At 36.2% G+C, this 19,282-nt stretch overlaps 1 protein-coding gene across 3 annotated transcripts in view; it reads right to left on the reverse strand.

Annotated features, from left to right (window-relative positions):
* The window catches only part of Jakmip2 (janus kinase and microtubule interacting protein 2), a 198,351-nt gene extending 179,407 nt beyond the window's left edge, over positions 1-18,944 (reverse strand). Inside the window, exon 1 of one of the 3 annotated variants that reach the window (XM_004631264.2) lies at positions 18,600-18,922. The gene's annotated coding sequence lies outside the window, so the exon portion shown is untranslated. Of the gene's footprint in view, positions 1-18,599 lie in introns of all 3 variants that reach the window. The other 2 variants (XM_004631262.2, XM_004631261.1) reach the window with 2 other exon arrangements.
* Between the last annotated feature and the right edge of the window lie 338 nt (positions 18,945-19,282).

The raw sequence follows: 19,282 nt of genomic DNA on the forward strand, positions 1-19,282 counted from the left end.
TTTCTAAAATATGTACTCGTCTATGTCATTTTTCCCTTTTTACTTCAAAAAATGGAGATTATATATTTTTATTTAGATATCATATGTGTGTGTGTGTGTGTGTGTGTGTGTGTGTGTGCTACAGCATCCTCCTGTTTTCAGCCTCCCCAGAGCTGGGATGCTACCACACCCTGTCTTGGTGGCTAGCTTAGCATGTCCAAGGGTGGTGCCAGGGATTGAACCCTGGTCCATGCGCTTGTCTAAGTCGGAACTTAGTCTACTGAGCTATCTCGCCAGCCCAGAGATTATATTTGATTTTTGAATTTTAAACATGCTTAAATTTAGAACACATTTTTTTTACATAGTTTCTTATGTCACCAAACATTTTTCTGTAACATGCGGTTGAAAGAGTTTCATTACATCCACAATTAGACCAAGCCAAATTTATTTATTAAATTTATCCTAAATTCTGGTGAGGCTGCAGTGGGGTGATTCATCACTGGTATCACTGATAAGAATATAAACTGGTAAAACCACTGTGGAAATTGGAATAGAAATTCCTTACATAACAAAAATAGAAATTCCATTTGACTCAGCTATTCTTCTATGTAGCTTCTAGAAGGAGAAGATATTATACCACAGTGAGATATGTATACCCATGTTAATACAAGCACAATTCTTTTCTCCCCTGTACTGAACTTGGTACCAGGAATCAAATTCAGGACCATGCACTTGCCAGGAAAACACTGGGCCATCGAGCTACATCCCAGGTCCAGCAAATTCTTAAAAGCTAAATCTTGGAAACAACTTATATATCCATCAACAGATGAATGGATAAAGAAAATGTAGTATTTATACACAATTGAGAACTACACTGTCATAAAGAAGAGTACATTTGTGGAGAAATACATACACCTCAAGATTGTAATGTACAATCATTAATTACTGCAAACACATACTGATAAAAATTTTTAAAACAAAGATAATAATAAAACTTTGCCATATTATGTGCACCCATGTTTATAGCAACACAATTTGTAAACAACCCAAATGCCCAGGAACTCAGGAATGGATAAAGAAGACAAGGAATTTTCACACAGTGGAGCATTACTCAGCTATAAAGATAGATAAACTCGAGGCTTTTGTAGGTAAATGGATGTAACAAGACACCATACACGTAAGTGAACCAAATCAGACCTGCAGGTGTAAACATCGCATTGCCTCCCTAGTGTCAGAGCCTGAAGGACTGGATACAATCTGAAAGGTACAGTACATACTGGGAAAGGGAAAGAAACTGTTCAAAGGGAAGGAATAACCAGGATGAGGAAAAGGACTAAAGAAAGAAAGAAGGAAGCGAAAAAGATGTGTTTCTGTATGAAATGCCAAACAAACCCAAGGATTCGATATTCTCTCATTCAGACATATTTTTGTCATAACCTTTGCAAATCTCTATAAAGAAAAAAAATTGAAGGGCCAGCAAAATAGCTCAGAGGATTAAAGCGCCTGCAAGCAGGGTCAGGGTCCCAAGGTTCAATCCATGGGACTGCCATGCCGGCCCCGCCCCTGGGCATGCTGAGATAGCAAGTGAGACTGGGCATGGTGGTGCATACCTGTAATCCCACTCATAGATCACTATGAGTCTGACCTAGTAGTGAATAGTAGTGAGACCCTGATCACCCTGTAGACCCTCCCTTAAAATACAAAAAAAAAAAAAAAAGAAAGAAAGAAAGAAAGAAAGAAAGAAAAGAAAAGAAAAATTGAAACAAGTCATAAGTTGCCTAAATTTGTGCCCATGGAACTACATAAAAGACCATAGAAATTATTGTTTAGAGAATTAAGTTCTGGAACTTATGCTGCTCAGTCTTCTTTTAGGCTACAGATTTTCCCGGAGATGAAATTCCTGCAACACTGCTCTCTGATCCTCTTCAGGAGAAAAAAAAAATGTTCGTAGTTTACAGAACTGTCAAAAACACAGCACAAAATTTTGTTTCGTGCATTTTTTGCTTGAAAAGAGTAAGAAGAAAATCGATTTTATTTTTAAAAATATATTTCTTTAGAAAATACATCTCATTTAAAAGAGCTCTGAATTATACGGTACAGTTACACAAGATTCAGATGTGATCTCTTAATAGCTTTTTAAATACAAACTCTCCAAATGGTTTATTTTAGAACTGGAATTCATTCAGCCTCTTTTTTTTTTTTTTCATTAATTTTAGTGAGAAACAAAAAGTAATGAGACAGTTTCAAAACCAATTAATAGGACAGTTTCAATAATTAATTCATTGCATATTGTTGTCTTATAGTGACTATTCATAGTATGAGATGCAGACATGCTTTCACCCAGGAAACTCTACTTTGAATGTAAATTTTAGCAAAATGTTGCTATTCCTTATAGCAACGACTGGGTCTTGATAATTAATACCATTAGAAACACTTATCTTCTCCATTTAACTTTCAAAAGAACAATCAAATTTTCACTAAAAATGGAAGTTAGTTTAGTTTATTTGTTAAGGAGAACTCTGGAGTCAGACTTAAGGTTGGAATCTAATGTATTTCTTTCTGTTGTTAGTTGGATACTGTAAAATCAATATTACATTGGTTTACTACAACAAGCCTTGCTATGGTTAGGTATAAAATGAGGATGGTACTACTTTCTTTATTTTCTGTGGGTTATGTTGTACAACAACTTTAGTAAAATATTGTCTAGACACAGTAACCAAACAAAAATCAATACCAAAACAATGACATTGATATCAAATATGTTTTTGGAAAACACCCTTAGTAAAATCATTAACATTCATTTGTTCCAAAAGTAAATGAATAAAAGACAACTGATAAATCTCAAAAACTTCCATTTACTAAACATTATCATGTGGAATTTATCAAATAAAAATTTTACTTTAAGGGAACAAAGGAACGACTATAGACTAATTCAAAATCACCCTCATCAGTGTGTACATTAATACCCAGCTACAAGAACATTCATGGTTCACCTCAGTTATGAACACACATGTACCTGGCATAGTTAGGTTTTCTGATTTTCTAGAGTAGGGAGATAGTCTAATATTTCTTATCCTGTCAAAAGTATAAAGTTTGGTAGCAAACAAAATCAACATTATAAAATTAATAGCTTTTCTACAGATCAATAATGAACTGAGAAGGAATGGAGGAAATTACATTCATAATGCATTAAAAGATGAAAATAAAATAAAATAGAATATCATGGAATCAGCCCAATCAAGGAAATGAAAGATGTATACAATGAAATTGAAGAAGGCACTAGAAGACAGACACCTCACGTTCACCGATAAGAAGAATAAATCTTGCTAAAAATTGCAATATTACTGAAATCAGTGCAATCCCCACCACAAATCCAATGACACTCTGTAGAACTAGAAAAAAAAATCTTAAAATTCAAGTGATCCAGAGTAGCTAAAATTATCCTTAGCAAAAATACCAATATTGAAGTCATCTTAATCCTCAATTTGAAATTATACTGCAAAGCCTTAGTAACAAAACAGCATGGTACTGGAGTAAAAAATACACACAAAGACCAATGGAATAAGAATAGAGAACATAGATACAAACCTACTCAGTTAAGGTCATCTGATTCTTGACAAGAAAACCCAAAACATACACTGGAGAAAAGACAACCTCTTTAACCAATAATCCTGGGAAAATTATACGTCTATTTGTAGACTGAAACTATATTCTTATTTTTTACACTGTACAGAAGTTTATTGAAAATAGATCAAATCCTTATAACACTAAAAGCTTTGCACTTTCTAGAAGAAAACATAACAAAACACTTGAAGCAACAGACTTCCTCAGTAGAGTACCAATAGAAAAGATATAACAGCAAAAATCATCAAACATACTCCAGCATTATTAAAACATTTTTGAGCAGCAAGAGATACAACAGAATAAAGAGACACCACAGAACATGTGGTAAAATCTGCCACTTACTCTTTTGACAAAGGATTAATATCTATAGTATATAAAAAACTCAAAAACTTCATAGAAAAAGTGAATAGCCCAATAAACAATGTGAAAATTAATTGGATAGACATTTCTCAACAGATATATAAATGGCCAGTAAGTATATGAAATACCCGTTATACATTTAGCCCTTAGAGAAACATAAATAAAAACTGCATTTAGATTCCATTACATTACAATCAGAATGGCTATCATCAAAACAAACAAACAAACAAAATAAAGCAACTAGTACTTCGGAGCATGAGGAAGAACTGTTCTACATTATTATAGGAGTGTAAATTAGTACAGAATTCTCTTCCACTAATGTATCTTAACTCATCTCTCTCCCTCATAAAAGTGTTTCAGTTAGTCTGAAATGTAAGAGGACAGGTCAGAATAAATGTAAACAGTTCATTTTTTCTCAAAATATATAGATATTAGTGAAAGTTCATTAAGACAATGTTCAGGGACTAGAAATATGAATCCTGCTCCTGTTCTGGGGCCTTTCCTCTCTCATTTACCTTTGATTTCAGAAACCATAACCAGAGAGAAAAGAGGAAAACATAAAATCATGTACCACCATTCAAAGAGCTTAGACCACATCTGGAGCCACGCATGTCCAGGCAAGGGCATTAGAACCAACCAGGTGGGTTTCTACCACACACGTGGCCACTGGGGTGAAAAAAGCGAAGGTTGCCCGAGGCATGGAAGAAGTGATTTCTCTTGATGCAGGCTCAGAGTTTCCTTTCCTTGTGTTCAAGCGCAGCACTGCACCCTGCAAATCTAAATATGGAGAAATCTGACTCTGAGAACCAGAGCAGAAGGATATTCCTTTAGCATAAAATTAACTGGCTTGGCAGGGCAGTTCCTTATTCCTCTTTTTCCAATATGGAATTTATTTTAATTTTAATAATATTTTGGACATCTGAATCAAAATACTGCCAATTCTAAATTTTATAGGTATTTTATTAAGTACCATCAAATTAAAAAGAAATCAGGCCAGGGGATATAGCTTGATGATACAGATTTAATTTTGATCCCCTTCACCACAAAATTAACTTGATTAGTAAAGTAAATTAAAATTCAAATATTTTCCACACTGCAGGTACAGAAACATAAATTCTCTAAAATTCAAAATCCACTGATTAATTGTTTACCACTAAAATTACTCTCTTGGGCCAGGGGCAGAGCTCAGTGGCACAGCACCTGCTTGGCAAGAACAAGGTCATGAGTTCAATTCCCAGTCCCAAAAATCAAAAAACCTTCTCTTTTAGACATAAGAGACAAAGACTGAGGCAGTGGAATCAGATTAGTTCCTGCCTTTGGCTCTAGGGAACTAGAGCTATGCAGGTAATAGAGAAATTGCCATAATTTCAAAGTATTCACTTTCATAATCTAAATTCCATAAAATTTTATAAAGTTTGTGCTTTCTGATGTGCAACTTCAAAACATCTAAATCCTTCTTGCAATCTTGTCAGAATTAATTAGCCAAATTAAGAAGTTATGCATCCTCATGTGAATTCCAGTATGGAGTTCTCATAGATTTCTCTAAGTTGGTTATCATTATCAAAATATTTGTTACTGATGGTTTACTCATGTTGTAAAGGCTTATTGATAGAATGACCTCATAATCTAGCTGTTATAGGATGACACTTATTTTACAATTCTGGTTGACCTCATTAATATTTAGCAATAAAACTCCCAACTATCTCTGTTGTGGAAAATACATTTAAATTTTGTATGTCTGACCTTGTGAGTTTCAGGGCCTTAAATATGGATCAGTGATGACTCTGGTGTAAAGACTCAGCTTATTTTTGGAAGGCACCTCTCTCCATGAAATGCTGTGCAAGGGACAGCCAGATAAGGAATGTGGGTGAGAAACATTTGCTTGCTTTACATTTTTAATGCGGTTATACTGGGAGGCATTTTCAAGGAGAGTATTTCCAGTTAGAAACAGAAGGCATGATGAAAATACCATCCTTTTTTCTTCAGCACATGCTTATAGGCATTTTTAGTTACAATAACCTCAGCAAAATTTCCTTCCTGGAAAATAAAACCGAAGAGTCGTTTACTGACCAGAAAGTGTCAGCAAAACTTAGGCAACTTTGACTCTCCATGTATATTTTCCCTGCAATTGGACTCCAGAATTTCAAGAATTGCAGTTAAATGCCACAATCTTGACTTAGATGCCAAACAAAGAGAATGAACTTTTTCCTCCTACTTAGTTCTCAGAGTGTCAGCAGGTTAGGCACCCACAGAGCAGGGTGCCCCTGGTGGCAGAAAGGCAGTCTGTCTCTGTGTCTGTCAAAATGCCCCTCTTGTCCATATCACTATTTCTGTATTTAATTTCAGAATTTCATGAAAGTGGGCCGGGAAGATGGCTCAGTAGAATAAGCACTTGCCTGGCAAGCTCAAGGGTCTGAGTTCAATTCCCAGTTCCGCCAAAAAAAAAAAAAAAAGAATTTCATGAAAGTAAAATGCTGTTTCAATATTTATTTGGGGTAAGATATATTTCCATTTGACTTTACTTTTTAGCTATAATTATGAAGGAATAATTTTTTAATATCAGTAAATGTGGTAGAGTGAATTTCTACCATAGCAAAAGTTATGAAAGTATATCAGAATTAGAAGCTTACAATAATTGAATTATTAACATATTTTAACAAATTATAGTGAATCTGAAGAAATCCCCTTAATGATGTTGCTACTTCTAACTTGCACTTTAGTTTTTTGAAAGGGATAAAAAGAACCACAAAGCGTTCATAGCCTCTCTATTTTGTTATAGCATGTAGTGAAAAATCTTTAATGATGGAATATTAAGTGTTGTACTTTGTACAGTTTTAAGATTTTGAATTTCTTTATCAAACTCTTAACACTGTAAAAATGTCATAAAACATCACACATATAAATGTAATCTATCCTGCTTTACAGTTTGTCTACTTGTAGTTCTGAGAATCAAACCCAGGGCCTCGTACAGGTTAGGCACATGTCCTACACCGATAAACCCTAGCCCTAGAGCTAGATGAAAGGATGAGACACATAGTCTAAAGAAACACTAGCAGAAGTCTTTACCATCTTAAGCCAAAACAGGTGTGGCTTCAGTGTGCCCTGCACTCATTTATTCTTTCCTGCTGGCAGCCGGTCGATTGGTCTTCATTACACACACACATGCCCAAACGTTCCTTTTGAATTAATGCACAAGACGGTTTATTATCTGCCCTCACAGAACTTCCAATCCAGTGGAGGGAAGGAAAAATCAAGAAAACAAATAGTCCTAAAATTACCACACAAGCTTACACAAATACAAAGCAAAATAGAAGACAGATAAATAGGAAGTTTAGAGACTTATAGTCCAGGATGGATGCAAGCATTCATGTTTAAAAAGGGAAAAAAGTAAATGACAAGGTTTTCACTTGGGATCTATTATGCACTTGCTTATTGAACATAGTGAAAGTATGAGATGGTAAAAATCCATTGTGGATTAGCCCAACAAGTCTGAGGAGAGCTACTATAAGTCATGTAAATATGTTCTCCTACAAGACGTGCCTCCTCTGCATTCCATCATGCATCTAAACTGATTCATCAGTCTGAAATATGTTCAGTTACAAATAATATGAACCTGGCCTCACAACGGCTTGAACAAATAGGGCTTCATTTCCCTCCAATGAGTCCGAAGGTAGGTAGTTAATGACATTAATTCAGCAGGACAGTGACTGTAGAGTCAGTGGTCTCTATAACACTGTGAATACTGTTTCCATGGGTACAGAATGGCTGCCCCAGCTCCAGACATCAAACCCATAGTCAAGGTAGGAAGAAGGTGGGTTTGTAGGGTGTAGCCTGCCTTCCTTTTCACCAGAACACCAAAGCCTTCACCAGAACACTTCAAGTAGACTTCCACTGATTCCTGATCGCCTTCGTTGCGTGCTATGGTCATTCCCAGATGCAAGGAAGACCATAGAAGATGTATTTAGTGCTTCTAGCCTCCATCGTGGCATACTGTGGAGAGTCATAGCACTAGCAAAGCAGCAGTCTGTGTCTTGGAGACCAGACCCTTCACCCTGAGAGACACGGCAAACAGTACCCGTGGCAAATCTGTACCAAGCATTTATTCTGCACCTTTGCTGAGTGCCTTCTGAGCATCCACTGCCTCCAGTAATCCTAAAATCCCAAGACGGAGAAGTTCTTTTTGCTCCATTTTGTAAGTGAAAAGCTTTATCCTCTGGCCTTGTAACTTACAGAGGCTGAGAACACGCCCACAGCTTCCCACCAGTAAGTGCTAAATCCCTCTTAGCCGGAATGAGCACACTCTTGCTGGGAAACACCAGATAACAAATATTTAAGTACTGAGAGCCATAGTCTCTGTCCCTTCAACTCTGCTGTCACAGCACAAAAGCTGCCTTAGCCGATGTGGACTGATAAGCTGAATTCCAATAAAACTTTATTTATGAACACTAAAAAAAAAAAAGATTTGAGTTGGTCACAGAGTTCAACATTATTGGATACACCATTTTCATAGAAGGAAAAAATAACATAAATCTGAAAGAGATCTTCCTGTTTTTTGTTTATAAATTGCTGCTGATGTCCATAGTGACTCAAACTGGGATATAACTCACTTGGGTAAAAGTGATTCATTATCAGCAGCCAAGAGACAATCAGAGATAATTTGATGCCCACTGTGAGATGCATTGGCAGGTCTGGGAAGCAAAGCTCACTTTTCCTGAAAATAATACCTGACTCACAGGTGCAATAAATCAAGCAGGATCTACTTAGATCAAGAAAAGTATATAAAGCCAAGTGTAAAGATCTCCAAGCTTCATGAAAGCCTGCTTGAAACAACAATCAAAGTGCATATAGAGATTAAAAATGTAGGATTCGACCCAGCGCTCAGGGCCGGTGCGAGTGAGACTGCTCATGGCCTGCTGGCTCCTCATTCGAGCCAGCACCTGGGCCTGGCATGTGCACTCACATGAAGATCCTGCCCGATCTTCATTTGAGCCAGTGCCAGACCCGGATGTGAGTGGAACTTCCTCCATTCGACAGGCATGGTGTGAAACCATTTGGGAGAACTCCATGCAAAGAGACTAGGGGCAAGACCCACCCAGCTGAATCAGGAGCAGAACATCTTGCCAGCCTAGCACAGGGAGTTCACCTCCAAGGGCTGCAGCAGGAAGAAGTGAAGCACAGCAAGCCACACCCACCTGGATGAGTTCGAACTAGGTAGATCTGGACCTGGTGGTTAGACAATAACTCTATTAAAGCTCTACATCAAGGGTCAGAAGACAGTGCTATAGAAAATGACAAAGAGAAGGAACACAATGCATTCTCATGCCCTGAGCCCACCCAGAACAAATGCAGGAGACAACAGCATAGAAGAAATTGGAAATCACACACTTGAAATCTCTGAAATACTAGCGCTGGAAGTAAAGAAACAAATGCAGAAAGCTATAGAGGAAATCAGATCAGAAATAGTTTCTGAACTAAGAAAAGAAATAATAACTATAATGAAAGAATTACTAAGTGCTTCTAAAGAAGACACTGATAAAAAAAAGTAGAGCAGAATAGAAAAATAATGGAATCTTTGAATGAACAATACAGGAAAGAAATAGAATGCACGAAGCAGATTTCAAGTGCTATACAGGAAATTAAAACCTCAATCACAAGCTGGCAGAACCGTTTGAATAAAAGTGAAAATAGACTTTCAGACCTTGAAAACACCATTGCAGCTAGTGAAAATGTAAGAAAAGATCTCTTAAAAACAACTAGGATGCAGGAAAAAATAATTCAACATCTGCAAGACGATGCAAAGATGAACAATGTAAGACTAATAGGCATCAATGAGAAAGAAGGAGTCAATACAAATGATATAAAAAGAAGATGGGCAGAAGTAATAGCAGAAAACTTCTCAAGTATGGGGAAACAATCTAACATTCAGGTAACCAAACCATATAGAACTCCAAATTACATGAACCCAACTAAAAACACACCCAGACATATAATAATCAAGATCCCAGAAATTCAGCATAGGAACAGTATACTAAAAGGCTCTAGAGAAAAGAAACAGATCACATTTGAAGGAAAACCCATCAGAATACTGGCAGATTTCTCTTCACAAGCCATCAAGTCCAGAAGAGCAGGAAGCAAAGTACTACAAGTCTTGCAAAAAAAAAAAAAAAAATTCCAACCCAGACTGATACACAATTCAAAACTCTCTCTCTCAAGTATAACAGAGAAGTAAAATTCTTCCATGACAAAAAATAACTAAAGAATTTCATGATGACAAAGCCAACCCTACACAGACTACTAAAGGAGATTCTAAAGAGGGATCAAAATGACCACGACTCCATGAATGAAAATAGAAAGAACCCACTAAATAGGGCAAACAATTAAACACAGCAGAAAAAGAGGTATACAACAGCAGTCTTTCAGTTATTCTTTCTTATGCAGCAGCAAAATATTTCCATCAGCATACTCTACAAATGGACTTCTGCACCCCATGGGTCATGATTCTGTGAGGATCTACAGGGTGGATATGAAGGAAAGAGCAGTAGCTCAGTCCCACAAATGACACCTGACCACCAGTAAGTGTCATAGACACTGACCATGTTCATGATATACTAGAAATGATATATTAGAACTCTGTGCAATATCCTATCCCCAAACTGTTATAAGTGCTGGTCATATATTTGCCTTTGCAGTATTTATGTTTTATTCTTAGAAATTCTTTACTACCATGAAAACTTTTTCTTAGCTGATATTTTTGTATATAGTATCCTATTTAAATACTATGTTAGTACTCTGAATTGATCACAGATTTGTGCATAGGATACAAAATATTCTGGCCTCTTAGTTGAACTTACGATTTAATTTTAGTTTTGGAATACTGTTTTGAAATATTTAATTTAATTTTTAATTAATTAAGATTTAAATAATTTTCTGAAAGTTGTTTAAACTTAATTTTTGTTTTAAGGCTTGTATATGTCTTTCACTTACAATCTACTTATAATATGTAGTATGATATTTTCTTCTAGTATTAGAAACTTTAAAAAGTATATTTCAGGGGCTGAGAAGACAGCTCAGTAGAATAAGCACTTGCCTGGCAAGCACAGGTTCCTGAGTTTAATCCCTGGCACCGCAAAATAAATAAATAAATAAATAAATAAAAAATATAAAAATAAAAAGTGTATTTCCATTGACTTTATATCACCTCTTCCTTGTCTTTTATACATACACACAGACAAACACACACACACACACACACACACACACACACACAAAATATGTATATAACCTCCCGGTTCTTCAAAAAAAATATGTATAGAACCTGACATAAGATTGATACTGTTTTGTAGAAATCTTCAACAACCTTTTTAATGGGTTCAGCTAATATACTTTACATAGTCCTGCATAACGACTATTTTAAGAGCTCTTTATTCTTTAGCCAGGACCATACAGCAACTTCTGTTGCTTTCTGGATTATGATCTTTATTATTTTCTATATGCTACATCTGAGGGTATTAGAATATTTTGAGTTTGCATAATTGGAAAATAGTTTACTTTTAGTTTTCCAAGGTATGTTGGGTGCTAAGTATAAACTTCAATGAGGACAGATCTTTTTTTTTTTCTTTCAGTCCTTTCAATTAATTAGTCTAGTTTCTTACCCACTTTTTTTTCTAATGGGGAATAAGATGCCATTTAATTTTGTTCTTTCATAGCCCAATTTTTTATGTATATGCTTTAATGATTTTTTTCTTTACAATTACTTTTGGACAATTATATTTTTGTGTATGTTGGTATGATTTTATTCAAGTTTCTTGTGCAAAAGGTTCATTTCTCTTGGAAATGTGGTGCTATAATTTCAACTGAATTCAGAAATTTTAAAACTTTAAATATTTATTGCCTACCCCTTCCACTTTGAGAATTCTAATTATATGAATATCAGTTTCTTGATTTTGGCACAGTATGAACTATTAGATGACAGATATGTAAATTCTTTTTTCGTTTTTATTTTAGATAATTTTTATTGTTATATTCATTTAAGTTTGTAAATAATTTATTTGTGATATGCTCTATTATTAATCTCATGCTATGTATTTATTTCAGAAATATTTCTCTAAAACTCTACATCATATATCATTTACTTTTAAATATTTGTCTACAATTTTAGTATGCTATACAATTATTGACTTTCAAAAAAGTTAATAAAAAAGAAATTAAAAATGAAGTAGAGACATATTCACTGACATAAAAAGATGGCCATCGTACATAAAATAAAAGAAATATGGAACAATGCTTAGAGTATGATACATTTACGAAATCTATGTTTGAGTATTTCCACATACATATGGGAAAATGTAAATATTCCAGAATACCAATAGTAATGATTTCTTGATAGTAGGTTCAAGGGTGATTTTCATCTTCCTTGTACACATTTCAATATTATGTTTTTTTCCCTCAACAGTACAGGTGTTTTATTTTATTTTATTTTTTGCTTTTATTTTTGGTGGTACCAGGGATTGAACTCAGGACCTTGCGCTTGCCAGGCAAGCACTTATTCCACTGATCTATCTCCCCAGCCCCAGATGTTTCATTTTTTTTAATGTGAAAAAATCATTTAAGTACAAATTTTAATTGTTTGGTGAATAATTCTTTCAATAGAATATCTTTATGGTGGTATGTATCACTTTTCTACAAACTAACTGATTGAAAAGGAGACTTCTTCCAAATGTGTGATGTTATTTCATAGACATTATTTGTTGTTCAGCCAGAGCTGAATTACCAAACAGCCACATAAAGTGTACTCAAAAAGATGCTGAAATATTAGAATATTTTGAAAAATAAGTGTTTCATTTTTAATATACCAGAAGAGTTTAGTAGCATTTCTTCTGGAAAATATGAGAAAGTTGTTGATCTGAGATACACTGATTTCTTACATTTGTATTATTTTTATTTTTTAAAAAATGTGAGTGAAAAAATGTTTAGGACACAGGCAGTTGATGGGGGAACATTTTTCAAGATAGGGGACCTGTAGAAATCATAATGGGCTCTAAGCACAGATTTTTAAAAAAAGCTTTATTCCTTTGTATTACTACTTATTCAATAGCTGGGATAAAATACCCATCATTGGAAAGTTAAAGACAGGTTTCCTTGGCACTCAGTCCATGGTCAGCTAGCTCAAGGCAGAAACTGCATGGTGCAGGGCATGGCTGGAGAGTTCCTCATCCTTTGATAGCCAGGAAGTGGAGAACAGAAAGAGAGAGGAGAGAGAAAGAGAGCAAGAGGAAGAAAGGAGGAGAAGGAGAAAGAGAGGAGGAGGTGGAAGAGAAGAAGGAGCAGAAGGAGGAGAGGAGGAGCAGGAGAAGATATAGAAGAAGAAGGAGAAGGAAGAGGAGGAGGATGAAAAGAAGGAGTGGGGAGAGAAAAGTAGACCCAGGACAAGGTCGAGGTCAAGGACACACCTTCCCATGTCTTACCCCTATACACACGCACACTGACCGGGCTCTTCTGACCAGGACCTGCATGAGTCCTAACAGCAAATGAACACATCAGCAGTTCAGTCCAGTGATAAGCACAGTGCATGATGCATCTAACTTTCAAAAGCCCCACCTATGAATGGGTATGTGAGAATCTGGAGGGGCATTTAAGATCTAAACCATAACACCCCCATCTATGTGTCATTAAAAATACGTTTCCATAGAATAAGTACACATCAAAAAAAAAAAAAAAAAGAATAAGTACACATCAGTTCAGCAAAGTCATGATTTTTGCCCTGATGCTTTCGTACTTTTCTGAAAAATAAAGAAACCCTGATTTTCTTCAAAATGTTTTTGTGTCATTTTCTTTTTCTTTGAGAATACACTAAATGCTGACTTAGGCAAATGAAATTTAATATGATCCAAAAGCAAACCATGGTAAATGAAATATGTTTTCTAAATAGAAATGAAATGAACAACATAATGTAGAGTTATTCTATTTTATAAATCAATTCTGCATGATAATGGTAAGTTCGCTGACATGGTGGATTTGGACTCATGACTTGGGATTTAAGCCTTGTCAGACCACAATTTGGACAAAGTGTAACCTCCTTTGATCTGTTTCCACTCATTTAAAATAATCACAACAACTTTACTGATACAATAGAACTGCTGTGAGTGTAAAATAAAAATGAGGAATGGAAAATATAAAAATAAGAGTAAGTATATTCATACAAGGGGTATTGACAGTACTAATAATACCTACAGTGTTTTGGTTATTAATGATTTCAGATATATTTTAGGTCCTCCAAGGAAACTCTATGTTGCTAGCATATGCAAATATTTTTAGTAATAGGAGAGCTTCACAAATAGTTGCTAGCTAGTTCATCAATTCATCCTGTCTGGAAACACATTTTTATTAGCAGAATAGAGGTATACATAACATACTTTTTCTAGTTTGGAATTTCATTCTTCCTAATGAAGTAGAAGCTCACTGACCACAGTTTAGGTTCTAAAATCTGCAATAGCTGTACTGTAACTGGTTCTCTGAAAAACATCCAAGTGTACACATAGTGTATTTATTTCAGTTAAAGCCAATTATTGAGTCATGTTGAAGCCTCCATAATAAATATAGCTTTCTTTTAAGTACCTAAAATGAGAGACACACTGTTATCCTTCTTATGCACCAATGAGAAATATGGAAAAGTTTTTACTCTCCAAATATTTTTAAGTCACCATGAAGGAGATTAGCAGCATGAGTATACAATTAAAATATGCTTTATCAGCAACTGAAAATATATGAAACACCCCATCATACAGCAATGAATTAAATAAGGTGTGTTTTAATTAAAACAAGTTTTATGAAAGGCTTACATAGCAGCCACATTATTTAATTTTAACATTCTAACATGTATAACATCTTTAAAACAGTGTTTGGATGAAAATTAATATCACTCAATATATTTAAACAACAAGTTGTGTCATTGTTACATTGTATCAATGCAATTAGTATTGCACAACATATTTAAACAATGATTTCCACATATCCTTCATCATATAATTTATTGATTGGTTGATTGATTGATTGATTGATTGATTGATACAGGGTCTTGCTATGCAGCTTGGACTCATAGTGATCCTCCTGTCTCAGCCTCCCAGCCTTGGGGTTACAGGTATGTACTACCATGCCTGTTTGTGAGCCAGAATGGTGTACCCAGGGTTGCAGGGCTGGCAGGGCATGTGGTAATGGGTATCGAAACAGGGACCTTGTGCTTGGCAGGCAGGTGCTTACGCCACTGAGCTATCTCCCCAGTCCCATCATACAATTTACTTTTCTCATATCAACTTGTTATAGCTTTAATTACTTTGTACAAAGGATGATCAGAAATCACAGCAAATATTTAAATTTAAGAAAAGAACTTGTTAGGGTAAAAGACATGTTGCCAAGATTGATGGCATAAGTTTATTAGAATTGAAGGGGAGGATTCTTGAGTATCTTTAGGGATGCAAAGTTTCTTTTATTTCAACAAAATGTTTACTTAAATATCCACTATGTTTTGGTAACCCTTCACTGGTCAATCTCTGTCAAATAAAAAAATAATTATGTGTCCTTACCCACCTTATTCAGTGGACCTGGCACTTTGCAACTTCTGTTTCTGCCTCTTCTTCAAAATCAAAATGACCACGAAATGCAAACATTCTGAGCTGACTGAGGACACTGAGGCAGCCACAACAGTGCAGCTGAAGACACTCACCAAAGAAGGCTTCCATAACTGCTTCCGAAGGCAGTAAGAACCGGTGGCAATGTGTCCTTAACTATCATGATTTTTTTATGATTTAAACTTTTGCCATATATTTTGATTGTACATGGTATTCAAATTTCACCAAGAACAATTAACCACACAATAGGTGGGGGCATAATTTTAGTACAGTTTTTCAGCACCATAATGTGAAGAGGGTAGAGAAAAGGGTTCTTATAAATATGACAATCTCTGCTTCCTGGCAAGATCACATAAAAATTTCTCCTGGCAGCTGATCAATTAATTATTGAATAATATCAGATTTCGTAATTTAGAAGACCATTACAAAATGGAGTCTATTGTAACTCTAGAAAGAGCTAATGTTAAGCAACTACCACATATTTTTACAAGAGATGATTTATTCTAGAAAAAAGCCAGAGGATTTCCTGAGAAGGAATCTGCTCCATCCTAGACAAACATATTTCTAGATCATACTTTCTGGAGGTTTGGACGAAACAAAAGTACACTATATATCCAGTTATTTCTGTGACTACTCACACTTACTCTGAGGAACTTTTACATTTTCTAGTTCGGATTTCATTCTTCCCAATGAAGTTGAAGCTCACTGACCATATTTCAGGTTCTAAAATACAACAATAAGCGATGGCCTATGTAAAGCATCTGTTTGTCTTATCTCAAATTTTTGCTTTTCCAAATGAAATAACCCCAGTTTCATTATCCTTCTTCATAGATAATCTAACTGCAGAGCTGAGACAGACTATGGTGAGTGACAAGCCCATGGCCTGTAGTGATATGTCTCTGTTCAAACTGTGCCAACTTTGCCTACAAAACTACAGCTGAATGAAAACTCAACACAAGGAAATAAAAACAAAGCCCTATAATATTTGCTTGCATTGTATGAAATAGAGACCAATTACCACACTTCGATTTTTTAAGGTTGACAGTAGCTTATCTGAAACTTTCAATTTTGGAAGTCAAAAATGATCTTCTGGAAGTCAGAAATCTTACTGAAAGATTCAGGGTATATTGTGTTACAAAATTTTTGATACAGCATACAAGCCCACTACTTTCTTCTTTGTCCTATTTTATATAGTTTTTATAATTAGGCACACAGTATCATGAAATTACACTCTTGTGACTCCATGTAATATATGATATGCTATGAGCATATTAAACTCTCCCTAAAGGAACTTCTCATATATAAATCAAATAGGATACTTATTCTCAAAGAAACTAAACTATAAAACTGACACATGTAAAAATCATACATTAGGGCGTAGTATATACAATAAAGCACAAGATTACAACCAAAACAGTACTGTTACTTTGCCTCACAAAAATGTGTATACTGACAATATTCTTGGAGAAAAGATTGCTAGGTAAAATTAGTGCCTACGATGAATGTAATATTACTAATACACTTTTACCTGCAAGAAATTTTCTGGCTCTGATTCAATGAAATCCATTATCCTAGGTGGTAATGGAGCCCTGCACACTACTCATCTCAGGCATATTTAGTCCCTGAGCTACCTCCAAGCTTTGACATAATAAAAGGTCAAGCAGATTGGATGAAGCTTTTATAAACCACCCCCTCATTTCAACTATAAACCACATATTCTCCTACTAAGCTTTGGTATCCCTCCCATTTCATTGTATAAGCAGGCTGATTTGGAAATGGCCTGCTGAGGGTATGAGAGAACACCTTGATTTTCAAAACAATCCTACTTTTCTACTTAATCACAGAAACAGACCGATAACAACATTTGAAGGAAGTGTAAAATGGAGCCTCGATACTGAAGGAATGAGGAGCAAATGGCAACACTATTAAATGAAATGAATGCATTTCACCTTCCAGCTCAGCTGTGCGGCCTGAGACATAAGGTCTAACCATGAAAAGCCTGGGGTGGAATTTCAAGAAAACCAATCTGTCCCATCATTCACGTGCAAGATGCTGGGTGTAAAATAATAATATAAGCCACCTCCCTTTCCCATCGTTTTAAATTCAAGGCCCTCAGTATCGTTCCCCACAAACCCAATTAAAAATAGAGTCAAGCTATGAATCCACAGCTAGCTCTATACTAAAGATCAAATGATAGACATCTGTCCTAATTGGTCACAATGAAACTAAGAGACAATAATAAGAATAAATCTCACATTCATTGAAATGAAGCCAACAAATAATAATACAAACCAGAAGCATAGTTTCAAAAATATGCAATTACTTCCAAGCATGCAAGGGCATTTATAACCCATAAAAATGATAGTAAAGAAAGCACATGCTGCATATAAATATGCTTCACAAATGCAATATAAATGCTAAGTAACATGTGTATAGATAATATGAATAACCATATGGTATATGTGTGTATGTTCACAATCAAATCTATGTTGAAAAAAATGAAACTCTGATTGTGGCCATGGTCCTTCAACAAGACCACATCAAATGATGATATAGAAGACCAGATCCTGGGGACCCTTAGCAAACCCAGCTTATAATTAGGCCAGGAAGACTGAGCTACCAAATGTGTTTCCGAGGAAGGCCCAGCCCTTTCGAGCTGCAAATGAAATGATTCCTTTCAACAACACCCTTCTCTTGTTGTGAGCTCTATTGCCACCCCCGATTTTGTTGCTAAGCTTGGGAGGAGAGGAATCAAGTGGCTCAGTCTGTATTCTGGGCCAATTTGTGATAAAAATCAGAGCACCATTTTTTTTTTTTTAACATAAGCGGATGCCTTCTCACTGCTCCCTTCCTGGCAACCTGGCTCTCCCTCCATCCTCATCTCTGTCAGCACATCTCCCCCTTCTAGTCGGAGAGACAGGAGTCATTGTTCAAGTCCAGGCTGCAAATGTACACACAAGTCATTTAACAACGAGGTGAACTAAAAAGATAGCCCTGCTGCCTCGCACTCACCACTCTGAGACCCGGAGGAACTGCTGAAAAGAGGGACAGATGCAAACTGAATCCATTTTCCTTGTGACCGAGTTGGATGCAGGCTCTAAACCCAACATCAGCAGCGGTCGCCCGGATTTTTTTTTTTTTTTTTTCCTCCAGTATCTGGCTGGCGACGGTGCGAATAGGAACCACCCTTCCAGTCTCTCTAGAGTATCAGCAGTAGAGACGGCAGCGGCAGTCGGAGGGAGGCAGGCAGCATCGCCGCTGAGGCCTCCTCCCTCTCGGAGGATGGGGTGAGCTCAGAAGCAGCCAGGAACTTGCAGCAGACATCTCCTCTGGCTCCTCCTCTCCTTCCCCCACCCCACAGCCCCACCCCTGCTGCGGAAGAGGCTGCCTGGCAGCTGCTGGTTGTCATGGCAATGACCAATGGTGAGCAGCGGGCTAAGAGGGAGGAGTGGGAGGGAGGGATTGGGAGGGGAGGGGGCACAACGAAGAGCGCGGGCTGGAGGGCAGTGAAGTTGAGCTGCAGCCTCCGAGGTGCTATTGGTATCTCCTACCCCGGATTTTAGGTCATTAGAGGTGGGGCCAGGGAGAAGGCAAAGGAGGAGAATAATTAGAAATTTAATAGAAATCTTGATTGAAATGCAGGAAACAGCTTAGCTATAAATTATGTATTTTCTATAGCTTTCCAGTAAATGATG

The sequence above is a fragment of the Octodon degus genome, unplaced genomic scaffold, assembly GCF_000260255.1.
Source record: "Octodon degus isolate 3935 unplaced genomic scaffold, OctDeg1.0 scaffold00040, whole genome shotgun sequence".
Lineage (NCBI taxonomy): Eukaryota > Metazoa > Chordata > Mammalia > Rodentia > Octodontidae > Octodon > Octodon degus.